Source organism: Uranotaenia lowii, chromosome 3 (assembly GCF_029784155.1).
Source record: "Uranotaenia lowii strain MFRU-FL chromosome 3, ASM2978415v1, whole genome shotgun sequence".
Taxonomy (NCBI): Eukaryota; Metazoa; Arthropoda; class Insecta; order Diptera; family Culicidae; genus Uranotaenia; species Uranotaenia lowii.
Window position 1 is genome coordinate 223,106,477 of NC_073693.1, and position 13,908 is coordinate 223,120,384.

The 13,908-nt window shown below is 34.5% G+C and overlaps 1 protein-coding gene and 1 long non-coding RNA gene across 3 annotated transcripts in view; one reads left to right on the forward strand and one right to left on the reverse strand.

Moving 5' to 3' along the window:
• Positions 1-13,908, reverse strand: part of LOC129753567 (40S ribosomal protein S25) — a 458,367-nt gene that overhangs the window by 378,514 nt on the left and 65,945 nt on the right. The gene's annotated exons all lie outside the window — the stretch shown is intronic.
• LOC129753570 (uncharacterized) lies at positions 6,847-7,729 on the forward strand. 2 transcript variants are annotated; one of them, XR_008738943.1, is made up of 3 exons: positions 6,847-7,008; positions 7,110-7,389; positions 7,484-7,729. It is a non-coding gene; the product is annotated as an uncharacterized LOC129753570 (long non-coding RNA). The 2 variants fall into 2 exon arrangements; XR_008738944.1 differs by having other exon boundaries at positions 6,847-7,003.

Sequence of the window (13,908 nt, forward strand, 5' to 3'; positions counted from 1 at the left end):
TGCTAAATGAAATAGATGGGGGAGTATCATAGGAAATGATGTTGTGGCATTTCGAGCTGATTCCAGATTTTGAGCACTTCTTAAATAATATGATAAGTTCCGTTATCCGAGGTATTGATCACTTTTTCAATATTTTTCAATTGTTTTTTTCTGCTAAGGGGAATGTGGCATGTTTGATTAGACTGAGACGATTTGGGGTCAATTTTGAATTTCTCAAACCCTGGGGTCTTAAAAGCTTCGTTTTGGTTCAAAACTCATCCATGATTTTTTGCAGAATTTTTAAGTAACGTTTACATGAGTAAATTTGGACTTTTAGGTTTGTATGGGAAAATTGAATATTTTAATTTGTTTATTTGTTTATTTGTGTAAAAACATCAACGGATCATCCTAATGATAGCTTAATAAAATAATGAGTTACAAACAAGTTAGAAACTACCTTAGTCTACACAGTCCTCGATACCATTAAAATTTTTCTTCGGAAAGTGGCTCTTGAAACGTTGAAATCGAAGTACTCGGCGAAGCGGTTAAAAGTTCTAAAAATGTTGTTGGCTCCGTAGTTGTTCAGCCGTATTGGAACATAGAGCTGCAGATTTTGGTTCCTTAGTCCTCGGGGTCGCACACTGGGGGGAATAGCTTCCAGCAACACGGGAGAGTCAATTCTCGATGCGAGGAGATCCGCTACGACTAAAACACGTGCAGCGTTTCGGCGGACATGAAGTGTGTCCAAATCAATTAGGCGGCAACGGCTTTCGTAACTGGGTAAACGAAACGGATCTAGCCAGTTCAAGTGTCTCAGGGCATACCGCATGAAGCGCCGTTGGATAGCCTCAATTTGTTCAGCTCCATTCTGGTAAAATGGGCACCAAACTGCTGATGCATATTCGAGAGTTGAGCGAACGATGCTGCAATACAAGCTTTTTAGGCAGTACACATCTTTGAACTCCTTGGTTACCCGAAATAAGAAGCCAAGACTTCTAGATGCTTTATCAACGATGTAATTCGTATGAGTCTTAAACTCCAGCCGATGGTCTAGGATCACGCCCAGATCGTTGATGTGGTTCACCCGGGCGATGGTTTCGTTACCAAGAGTGTACTCCGCGTGTATAGAGTTCCGCTTGCGAGAAAATGAAATGACAGCACATTTACTCCGGTTCAGAGGCAGGCAGTTGGTGTCACACCAGTGAGCGAAGGTATTGAACTGCCTTTGCAAGAATTTGATGTCCTCTTGGCTGTTGATGGTGTGAAAAAGTTTGAGGTCATCAGCATACGCAAGTTTAGGTCCATCGAGGACAGTGAGTACATCGTTAAAATAGATGACAAAAATTATCGGTCCCAAGTGGCTTCCCTGAGGCACACCTGAACAAGCGGAGAACTTTATCGAAAGCAGCAGACAAATCAGTATAGATGGCGTCAGTTTGAGACTTCATGGCAAAGCTTTCTTGCACGAACGATGTGAAAGTCAGCAAATTTGTAGTCATGGATCGTTTTGGCAAAAATCCGTGTTGATCGTTGGAAAAGTATTGATTCGTGGATGAAAAAATTGGATCCAGAACAACCAATTCAAACAGTTTTGCTATCGAACAGAGAGCTGAAATTCCGCGGTAGTTGTTTATATCTTCCTTATCTCCTTTTTGTGAACAGGGAACATGTAAGCTTCTTTCCAAAGCGAGGGAAAGATTGCGGAGTCCAGCGAAGCCTGCGAAAAATATGCCTAATGGGAGTCAGTAGGTGTGGCATGAAACGTTTCAAGAAGATAGCTGGTATCCCGTCCGGACCCGTAGAAGATGAATTTTCAAGCTTAGCTGTCGCCTTCCAAATGGCTGTGTCATCGAATGAGATACCGTTTAAGGAAGAATCTAGAAGTGAAATATTTCTTACAGCCATATCCAGTTGCTCTGAGGAAATGGACCCCGTTGTGAAAACGCTTGAAAACCTCTTAGCAAAAAGATTACATATTTCAGGATAGGTGTTTGTTGAGTTGCTGTTCAAGAACATTTGAGATGGAAGTCCGGATTCTTTCCGCTGATTTTTGACGATAGTTCTGGTAGCAACGCCTGCTGCTTTTTTTGTACGCTGTGTTTAGTTTGCGGTATTCTTCTTTTGTGCAGAGGGACTTTTGCTTGCTGTAGTATCGAAGAGCACGGTTTTTAGCCGTCTTCAATTGTCGCAGCTGGTTAGTGACCCAGGGAGCTCAAGGGTTGGAAGGTAAGCTACGTTTCGGAACATAACGATCGATTATGTAGTTCAGTATGTTTGAAAAAGTCGCAGCGGCAGCATTGGGGTTAGAGAAATCGAGCTCGTTCTCCCATTCGATGGAACCTAGGACTCGAGAGATAGCTTCGTAATCGGCGTTTTTGAAGAATGAAGCAGTTTCCTCTAAGGGGGCGTTAATGTTAGTGACATCGAGTGAGACCACTAACGCTGGATGATGAGAAACATCTTTGTACTGAAAAATCATCATCAGTTTTGCTCCTTCTGTGGAGCCGAGCCTGCTAATCGTTTTTGTGTCAATTTATAAAATCTTTAAAGGAAATTTTCCGCTGAACAACTTTGTCGAAGACCGTAACTTCGTATCTTATTAGACAAAAAAGTTATTAGCTATTTAACAGGGGTATGTCTTTTGGCAATGATAAACAATTAATTCAATTGACACCACTGCTTGTGCCCCGCGAAGTATTGCATATAATTTAGTCATGCAATGCCTCGCAAGGCACCCAGCAGTGGTGTCTTTTGCATGCCTAGATTTTGTTCAGATTTATCCTTTTTTTAAACAATTTTTTCAAATAAACCGTCCTGAATTGCTCGACCATGTTATTGAAAGTATGTTATGATTAAAATGAAAGATCATCGTATTTTTTAACAAATATTTTTAAGATATCTTCTTGGTGATAGACGCCTTAGATGCGACAGTTCATCTGATGTCCTTTCTCCTACTTGAAAAAGCAGGGTTGCTTGCGTACCGGGAAAACAGGGAATATCGGGAAAAACTTTGGAATTTTATCTCGTCACCGGGAAACCGGGAAATAACCGGGAATTTCGACACCTCACCGGGAAATTTGTCAAGTTTGAAAAATTTTCATGGAATTTCAGGATTTTTTTTTAATTTATTCTAAATATAGAAGTAATTTTTGACAGTCTCGATATAGATTTTCGTCATGTGCGCTTATTTTAGTTTCCCGTGCGTTCATCAGTAAACAAACGAAGTTGAAATCCCCTTTTAACTTATTGCGAAGCAAATAGTATGTGTGCTACACTTACAAGCATAACTCAAATGTTATAAATTAAAGAATAACACAATAATTGATAAAACTAATCACAAATCGTTTGATACCTCATTGATTCCAATTTTGCACAATGTGGTTCAATGGTTTATGAAAGATATATAGCGTGTTATATTTCAGTTTTTCTCAACGTAGATTTCTTCGCAATCCCGAATGTGTCACTAATAACCTCTTATGTTATTTCGTTTACAACCACCAGTTTTAGTTTTTCGATGTCAAATGATTCAGTGTTCGATAGACTTGTTTTATGTAATTATTTTTGCAAAAAGCAAATATTTTGGCAGCGTGAGTCTTTTCTAAGCAGAGTTCAATTTTTCTGACAAAACGAATATCTTCTTCACCTTAAAAAACGTTTTTCAATGTTGTTGGGTATCTCATTTGAATTGGCCAGAGAAACGAAGCCGAAAAAAGTGTTTTTTTTTTCATTTTCCTACGTTAAACTTTGTTTAAAGTTTCCTAAGCTGGAATATTTGTCTTATGTAGGATTGTGTCGAAAACAAGCTCCTTTCAAAATCTGAGGTGTTAGCTCTGATACAAAATAATATTTTACATCCAAACGATTAAAGTTCACCCCTGTCTTATTCACGATTAAATATTTTTCTCGAATCCTTAGTTGAAATGACTAGGGCTCTAATAAATTTATTTATTGTTTTGTATTTAAAAGAACATTTTTTTCTAAAACATAGATTACAACAAATCAGTGTTGAGCATCGTCAATGTGAAGCAAAACAATGAATGCCAATTTCGTTTTATTCGTTCCAAAAATTTATTAAAACTGATGTCATGATTTACTTTCATTTTATATTAAAAACGAGTATGAAACACACCGAAAAAATCATCATTTTTAACCGGGAAAAAGCCTGGAGAAAACCGGGAAAAACTTTGGAATTTCAAAACAAAAAATCGCTAGCAACCCTGAAAAAGATATATCATCTGGTAATATCATCTGGTTGAAAATAATCATCTCAAAAACATGAGGGGCATTAAGATGGAAGAAATAGAAGGATATTTAAATAATTGCTTTTGTTTTTTTATTTAAAACCTTTTTAAAATATTCGTCGGTACATTCGTTCCACCGAATAATGGTGAAGGTCAATATTCGGTATCTGGTCGATGGCCGGCACTTTTTAGTACATTTCTAATCAGCGATTAGCGATTCAGATTTTTTTTCAAGGAATTTAACAGCAAGCTGTCATTCTTCCCAACCCTAGCGCTATTCAGAAAAAAAACAGGATTCACAAAAGCTTTGAAGCAGATTGCAGCTTCAGAGTCAAGATTAAAATGGCATATAAGTCGATTTTCAGTTTTGAAATGATTAAAAAAAACACTAACTTATTTAGAATTCTGCTTAGAAATTCTAGATGTTTTTCTCCTTGTTTGCTAATTAAGGTGAAAATAAACTCACATTTGAAACTAAAGCCGTATTTCATCTGGTGGCCAACCGTTTATACACTAACTGCTGTCATTTTCATATAAAAAAAGCTTTGACAGCACTCGGTGCACAACCGGTGGACCACCAGCCATGGACCATGGACCATTGCCGAAATAACAAAAAAATCTGCTATTTCACAGAATTTTGAGCAAATTTTCAGCACAGATCTGCGGGAATGTTCACAGAATTAACAGATTTTTTCAATTTTTTATGTATTTCCCAAAATTTTTATTTTTGATGTCAATATAGCATTCGGATTTATAAGTTTATGTTACAAAAATATGATAAGATTAGTAGGGTATAATTAATTCTTCTCTAGTAAAATGTAAAAAAGAACCTAATTTTTCATGAATTTTTAATGATACATATAGAAATATCGTTACAGAAAACCATCACAGAATTTTTGGGTGAAATCACTGAAAGTCAGAATTGTTTTCGCCAAAACACAGATTTTTTTTCAGTAACGCAGGGTGAAAACAAATACGGCATAAGAAAGATTTCAGATTCACTTAAAAAAACACAAGCTACAAATGACGTTTTCAAATTAGAATTAAATAATTCTTTTCTTAGTTTTTGCCATACAAGAAACTAGTGTGAACAAAAATTCAGTTTCAGATCCAAGAATTTCTAGTTATTAATCTGATTCAAAATATTAATGCAAAACTTATTGAAAATTAGTTTTGGAAAAAAAATTAAATGCAAATATTTAGAAATAAAAGTAAAAGATTTTATTTGCAGTTCAAATCAGATTCATGTTCTACTCTTGTAAACTGGATTTAAATTTAAAATTTTAGTTTTAACCTTTGTTTTTGAATAACTGAGCAGTTTTAAATAATTTATTCAGTCTATAAAGCCTTAATCGGCTAAGCCGGCGTATGTCTTTAGTTTGCAATATGAAATACAATAAAATATGTTTATAGCTTTATTTTCGCTTGAAGGTTAAGTACAAGTTCTTTAATAAATAAAAATTATTTAATAGTTTATTTTATTATCAGAACCCTGTGAATATTTAAAGAAAAATTTTTTTTTTTCAAAGAACGAAATCTTCAAAATAAATCCAAATTTTAGTTTATATTATAGGTTCCGGCAGGTTTGTTTTTCTTAACTGACTCTGCTTAGATTTAAAATTTAAATTTGGAATCTTGATTCAAAACTGTGAAACACGATCTCCTAAAATTTGAATCCAAAATGAAATTTTCACACTGGTATGTTTATCTTGATTATAAAACTTAACTTTGAGCTGATCCTGAATCTGATTTTTTTTGTTAGAATTCCGGATCTGAATCCTGCCTTTTGAACCTGAGTTCAAAATCTGGATTCTGAATCTGACAAGGGATTTTTAATCTAAGTTTTAGATAGTTATTTCTTTTAATAATGATTAAACAAACGAAGTTTGTATTAAAACACTAAACCAGAAATCTTCTAGGATAGAAGCACTAGTTATTGAACAGGTACCAGATATTGAACACTAGTAAAACATTTACCAATTAAAACAATAATATACAGTAGAAAAATGAATCAAAATTCGTTGTGCCACTGTTGAAGCATTTTCTACCTCTGTTCAAATTTTTATCAAAAATCTCGGACTCTTAAAGCCACAATCCCCGAAACTTGAATATGTGTTCAAATTTTGGCTTGGTTTTTCGACTGGATGAAGAAAACAGCCTATTTTTGATTGGGGTAAAAATTGGATAAAAGACAAATAAACGTCTAAGATAATGATATGAGTGTTTTCAACTAAGTCTTTTTGAATGATTTCTGGAAGAGTGGCAGCCTTTATTATCCTTATTTTCTTAAAATTTAACAAATTAAAGTGTTCAATGATTGGATCACAGAAAACGCCAATGTTCCAATTATTGAACGTTCAATCTGGCAGTACTCGTTTCGTAGAGAAATGCATGTACCAGTTATTGAACAAACATCGGTTGGCGTTTGGAAATGTAAACAAACTGTTTCTTGATTGCTAGCTTAACCCAAATCGCCCCTGCAAGGCATACACGCTCATTTTTTTTCAACCATAAATGACTTTTTTTGAACCACTTTATGGTTTTTCCGACAGAACTGTCATTATTGTTATTTTTCAACCATTGTGTTCGGTTGAATTTCAAGCATTTCCTAAGTTCTGGTGGTGAACTTAGAAAATGGTTAAATTTTAAACGCGTTTTGTTTGAAAAAAAGTTGCCATTATTGGACACGCAGTTCGGTTGTTTGTTTTCTACGGCTGTGGGTCGGGTTTTATAGAGTTTTTAGTTATTATGCAGCTCCCGGAGGATTATTTGATCATATATCGGTTAAGTATGAAGAATTAAACAATATAGTTATGACAATTTGAAATTATATTTCACATCCTCCAAATCCCCCTCGTCAATAACCTCCAATTTTTTTTTCTCAAACAGAACGAGCGGATCCGAAAATTTAACACCATCGTGGTGGACCACAGCTGCTCTAAATGGCTAGCAGTTTCAAAGGAAAACAGTCCCGTTCGGGTGGTGAATCTGAAGCTTCAAGAGGATTCGTATCAGGAACTTCCAGCAGCAACACCAACGAGATAGTGGTGTAAAGAAGACGAATGCTCCTCCCCCTAGAAACTGTGGCTTTTCATCTGCGCGCCGGGGGCGAAACCCCGGTTTATTTGAAAAGCTGCTTGAACTACTCATCTTTGGAATCTTCCAAAAGGTAAGCTAGCTACATTTTTTTTATATTTCTATTTAGTTTACATTGTTCCATGGAACATTTCAAAGAATCATTTTTTTTTATCTTTTTATTGCAGATGATAAGAATGATGAGGGGCTTCATCTAATTCGGCAAGTCTGTCCCATCCTGAGCTGCTGGTAGAAGAACAGCACTGGAAAAGGGCAAAACGGGCTCAGCATCGGGTGCAGTCACCGGGAAGTTAGAACCAGCGGATCATCCGGAAGTGGCCGACTTAAAATATTATTTGAACCCTGTCGTGATCGACACATATTACCACACAACCCTTTAGAAATTCCATTTTCCAATAAAAGCTTTTTTGAAAATAACACGGATTTAATTGTACTATTATACATGGTCTCTTCCTTTGATTTTTTTTTATGTTTAAGCGAATGAAATATAAAAATCCTCGATTTTCTGCTGATTTTTACTTTTTCGACCATGTTTAAAAAATAACCATAATCCAAGTTCTCCTCCAAATCTCATTTTATGAGTTTTCACTGAAAACTCATAAAATGACTTGATCCACAAAACTTCGATTATGGTTATTTTTCAAGCATTAATGGTTCAACATGGCCGAGCGTGTACTATCAAGCGAAATACCCCTAAATATATGCAATAAAATTCAATGTTTACGTGTTCAATAATATAATTAGAACATTGCCTGTTCAATATTTGAATCATTGTGTTTAATCATTGGGACAAAAGTGATTTTGAATAAAAAGGCTTCAATCATAATTTCAAAACATATTTCTGCGAAAAAAAATATATCGATTCGAAGCAAGGAAATAAGCTTAAGCTACGCTATCAAAATTTTATCAGAAAAACCTTTCGTTATTATTTATTGGCCACAAATGTGTTGAATCCCAAAGATGGTGTTCAATATATAGTGTTCTTCCCCTTTTTGAATTCTGAATTTTCAGCTTTTAAATGAATTCTTTCTGCAGTTTTTTTTTAATTTAAAACGCAATTTGATAATCTATATAACGATGGCGAATGATGAAATTCGGATTTTTCTATTATGGATCACCATTATAAAACTTTTTTAAGTTTCAGTTCTGTAAAAGAAGTTGAAATGTTGTAATAGTTGTATATTTTACATTCCGAAATGATGAGTTTCAAGTATGGAAAATGTATCTAGTTGAGATTTTAAATGCAAAACCAAGATTCGAATCAGGTTTTTGTTTCTCAATGATGATCCAAACTGGGTTTAAATAACAACAAAACTGTAAAAAATCCGAAATCCGATCACAGACATCGAATTATAATGTTTATAAGCAAATTTGGAACCACAAAACCCGGAATTATTCTTACTTAAGCTTACCAGAAATATTCCCGCCAATATCTAGGCCCTGCCATTTTGGGTTATTTGCTCAATATCCGCTTATATAAAAATTATTTAAAAATAATCATGAAGAAAGGCACTTGATAACCTGTTTATTATATCAAAACACATCAGTCATTGTTAAATCATGTTTTAAGTTTCCAAAAAAATCGTTCATGTTAATTTTGATGAAATTTGCTCAGAAAATTTCGACGCAAAATATATAATTCTATTTCTAATGAACTAATTCAAATTTTCGTTTGATTTTGCAAATAAATTGACCAAAATCGGGCTACATCTGGGCAACCTGGCAAGCTTAGTCTTATCTTTATTGGAATTTGATATCCGGGTCTTTGTTTTGTGGACCGATTATTCGACCAAATATTTGTATTAAAATTCTTAGTCTATAGAGTAAATGGTCTTGAGCAGAACTAGTCGAAATCTGATATTGAGCGGAATCATTTCTTTTCCTAAGATCTAGGTAATGATTATTATTAATCTTATTGAAATATTGAAAAACCCTTTTTCAAGATCTTTTCATACCAGCTTTGTCATTTTTGTCGAAATTTATGAAAGGTTTAGAAGCTTTAGAAACAAACGCATTTCTGCTGCAATTTTCACAAATCTATGCTTTCTTTGAACGTCAATTTATGTAACCCATGACCGTTATAAACTGTTTCTTAATGAATAAAATGGTGAAAAAAATCATAAAAAAGCATAATTCGGGTTTTTGTAACAAGTTTTCCATTAAAACATCAATTACTCGCATAATTTTGAAAAGTAAAATATGATCTTGAGCGGAACTTATATATGCAACACCTTTGTATTCTTCTTATTATATCAACTTTAGGGACAAAAAAAAAAAAAAGGAAAATTAGGTTCGACGACTATAATCAAAAATTAATTTGGAGTGCCAGTGGAGTGGAATCCAGGACACAAAAAGTTTAATTAATTTATTTATTTGGGTTATAAGAAATGTTTTTTGATTCTTTCTTTCAAAGGGACGACAGAAACGATGAGAAAGGATTTCATACATATTTTTTGGCATAATTGGAGAACTAATGAACCCAGGTGCCCGAGAAATTGGAGAACGGTTGCTATGAACCGAGTGAATTTTAGGAATTATGTTCGTCAAGTTATGTCGTGAGACGGAATACTATGTAAATAAATAAAATAAAATGAACCCAATTAGGTTAAGGCAGGGGTGAGCAACCTTTTGAACCAACGGGCCAATTTAAATTTGAAATCTTGTCGGCGGGCCGCACAAATAACTTTTTTTTTAATAACTAGCAGAGGTTCACGTCATTTTATAAAACTACAAATTTTTGGTGAAACAGATCTGAAAAAGGAAAGATAGGGTAAGTGAGCCCTATTTTGGCAGGGTCTTTTTCTTGGCATACCAACATATCTTTTCATGTTTTTCAGGTCCAAATTAAGCTTAAAAAATTTTGAATATATTTTCATTGCGAAGAGAATAATTTGTTTCAATTCTGTGCATACCGAATTTTTTGATTGTTTGTACTTTAATAAAAAATATTAAAAAAAAAACTAAATTAAATTAAGCATCTCACAAGACTTAAGATGTTTTCTTATCTAAAAATTGTTAGATCGATGGCAATTTATGACTTTGGTATATAAAATACATAATTAATTGAGTTTTGGAATCGATTTCTATTGCTTGGGAACCATATATCTACTCAGATTTATTTTTTTGGATTTTTGTTCTAATTTTTTTCATGGAAACAGAAGTTGGAAGTTCAGGAAAATATCGTTTGCTTTCCAATTATTCCTTCAAATATTTGATGTGAGTCGAATTAAAAAAAAATATTTTAGCAAGGTTTACATTCTAACATCTATTTGGCGTGTCAAACCACTGCGCAACGCCCCGGGTATTCGAGATGGCTCTTGCTAGAAGCTCATAATCTCAGCTAACAAATTCAAAAGAGCAAAATTTTTAAATACCATTTAAGGAATTTTTCAATTTCTTACTTCATGAAGTCAAACTCCACAATATGAAGACAGTTGTTTGGTAGTGAAAATAACCCTATGTGTCGCAATCGCATTGCGGAATTTCTGGACTTCCGACTTTTTGAAATGAAAGCTTATTTTGTGCGTCCCTTTCAACCAAATTTCATCAATGTTTTCAAAAGCCTTTTTGTTGTATGAGTGGCGCCCGGTGTTCAGATCCCTGCAACGTTACACGATTTGTCTATGTATCGTGTGACCAACATCTTTTGAGTAAGTCTTGGTGAATCTCGTTTTTAAGCTTTTTTTCCTCAGATTTAAGCTTTTTTTGCCTTGAGAGCATAGGAGATGAAAGCTCAAATCTGAAGAAAAAAGCTTAAATCTGTCAAAAAAGGGGAAATCTGAGGGGAAATCTGAAAGATGTGCTCCACACGGTTTGTATAGCATTGCCGGGAAGTGCCGGTGTTCCATCGTCGCATAGAACTTTACGCTCAGCTGACGTCATTCTGTCAGTGGCCTTATATTCAGAATAGCCAACGATTCTGTTAACTGTCAATTTAGCATTGTTGGTAAAGATCTATTGCACTTTGCTGGTGGCCAAGAATCGGATCATCGAAACGGCAAACTATTGGTACGGCGGCCAAGTAATTGGAGCACCGCAGTGAGTACTTTGCATGCATTTTACTCACATTAATGAATGTTCCTAAGAGAAAACATATTTTTGTTGAACTCTAAGCAAGTTAGCAAGTAAATTCTTCAAATGATGTTATATGGTACACTCAACAGGAAGGTAAGAATGTCGAAAAAAAGGGTAAACCATGCTTTAGGTGCCAAGGTCGGGTACATTTACCCTAAACCGAATTCACGGGTTTTGGGCTTGTGATATAGCTCAGTTGGCAAGTCTGTTGTCTCCTGAGCCGATGTCTGCGAGTTCGAGCCCAAGAGTAAACATCGAACACAGTTGTACCGTGTAAGTTTTTCAATAACGATCCGCCAACTGTAACGTTGATAAAGTCGCGAATGCCATAAAGATGGTAAAACGACTATAATCGAAACAAAACAAAGAATTCACGTATTTGAAAACAGAAATTCAACACGACTCACAGTGGGCCAGGAACCACACTTTTGCGGTCAAAATTGACTGCAGGCCAGAGGCTTCGTTGTAGCTCATCGGTGTCTTCGACAAAGTTACTCGACTATATTTGCGCTATCTATTGATGAATTTGAATTGGTTCTATTTTTCTCCACGAGGTGGCGCCAAAATCTAACTTTTTACAGAAGCAAGATACAGGCATGGTTTCTTCTACAAAGTTGTTTACTATATCTTTCACATCAACTCTGTAGAACATTGTTAAGCTCTATTTTGTGTATTTACCTTGCAAAAAATAATAATTTACGGAAACCTTGCAAAAAATGGTTTTTTTACATATTTTTTTTAAGCTATTCAATACCTCAAATTTCCACAGTATTCGATTGGAATGGACTCAAGTGAGATATTCTAGTGGAAAACTTATTCGTTTCGCAGATTTTTTATGTCAAAATCGCAAAAATAGGTTAAAATTATACATTTTTCAAACTGCAATTACTTGCTTGCGAGCAGTTTGGCGTACCTCATTTTTCCAGAAGTGACAGTTGTGATTATGATCTTATTACATGTAGAAAATGTCGGTGGGTTCTCGTGGGTTCCTTGCCAAATGATTTAGTAAAGTTGGTTAATTTTCAATACAAATTCACATATTTTAAGACCATTTTCAAAGAAAACATCCGCATTTCTCGTAGAAAAGTCTAAAAAACTTTACTAAATCACTAAGTTTTTGTCATTTTAACTTTCTCTCAATTTTTCAATGTTCAATCACCGCCTTCTTAGCGTTGGACGTTGAATTGCTTATTGACTTTCTGTGATTTTTTTTATATTTAAAACTAAATTTTTTCGTGATTCATAAGAAACTGGAATTTATTATTAACTATATTTTTTGAATGAGTTGTTAAGAGCAAGGGTGCTGAAATCACAGAAAAATCTGTAATTTTACAGAATTTTGAGCAAATTTTTATCACAGAATCTGTGTCATAGATCACAGAATTTTTAAAATTCACAGATTTCACAGAGTTTTTGAATTTTGAATGGATTTCCAAAACTATATTTTTTCGGTCAATATCAAATTAAGGTTTCTAACTTTGAATTAGAAGAGTATGATAAGATTTTCAATGTGAACTGATTTTTTTCAACTAAAATATAAAAAAGACCCAATTTATCATGAATTTTCAATGAAATTGAAGGAATTAGCAGCACAGAAATTCATCACAGAACTTTTGGATAAAATCACAAAAATTCAAAATCTCAAAAACACCTTGATTTAGAGCAATGTACAGTTTTTTTTGCAGATGTTAAATGGTTTTCATCAAATTCTTCTTAACCCAATCAAAGGTATTATCCATCGTTTATAGACTAGCGTTTGAAAACTTTAAAACCAATCTGAATTTTGTGTGTTACCAGGATTTCCATGACACAAACATTAATTCATAAATTGTCATATTTTTTTTTTATTTTATCTATTTAAAAATGATTTGAATTTATAACTTACCCAATCGTTCTCAAAACACAATCACTTAACGACACTTCCTCTACACATATCACTTTGTAGCATTAAAGATGAATTAACGTTCGGTACGCGGAAACTCCAACTCCCATTGGCTGTCAAATATCGCCAACGGTGGTGGAGTTACCAGGATCCGTAAACGTTTGCTGATGGTGTAAGTTTTTAAAACACGGTTCGTCACTTATTGCACCATAAATTAACCAAGTCTCCTCATAAGGCACCGCACTAATTTGTATAACCACTTCTGTTAAATAATGAGCTCTATAGTTTAAGCCAATCTTCACACCGCGTATTGTTCACGGCTATTATAACGTGTTTCATTATGCATAATTCATCCGGGAAAAATACTCACAAATTCTCACCTGTTGAGTCCTGTCGAGCTTTCGCGAACGATTCTTTGCAGGATTTTTTTTTGCACTTCCACCAACATTCCTACTTACCTTCATATAGGTAGGTAACACTTTTATTTTCATTCTCAACATTTTTCGCACTCCTTCCCGGTCTCGGTAAGGACCTCACGACGAACGGAATGTTTTCATTTGAATATTTTATTACGGAAACGGTGTATTAGGCTTGTTGCTGAAAAAAAGGCGGTAAAAAATGGTCCCCATCACAGTT